The following is a 202-nucleotide window of genomic DNA, read 5'->3' on the forward strand; positions in this document are numbered from 1 at the left end:
GCCATATTGTTACTTCAAGGAATAGTATGCGCGAGACATAGAGAAGTTTACATTACGTTCAGTAACTGTGAGGCTACTTCGATGATTAGGCACTCGAAAACCTCTGTTAGTCCCCGATGTAGTGGAATGTTCTTAGTTTGTATTAACGCTGCTTCAACGCTTCCCCTTTGCCGTTGTCCGAGCTACATTTCATACTGGAGGC

This window comes from Penaeus monodon, chromosome 25, assembly GCF_015228065.2.
Source record: "Penaeus monodon isolate SGIC_2016 chromosome 25, NSTDA_Pmon_1, whole genome shotgun sequence".
In the NCBI taxonomy this organism is placed as follows: Eukaryota; Metazoa; Arthropoda; class Malacostraca; order Decapoda; family Penaeidae; genus Penaeus; species Penaeus monodon.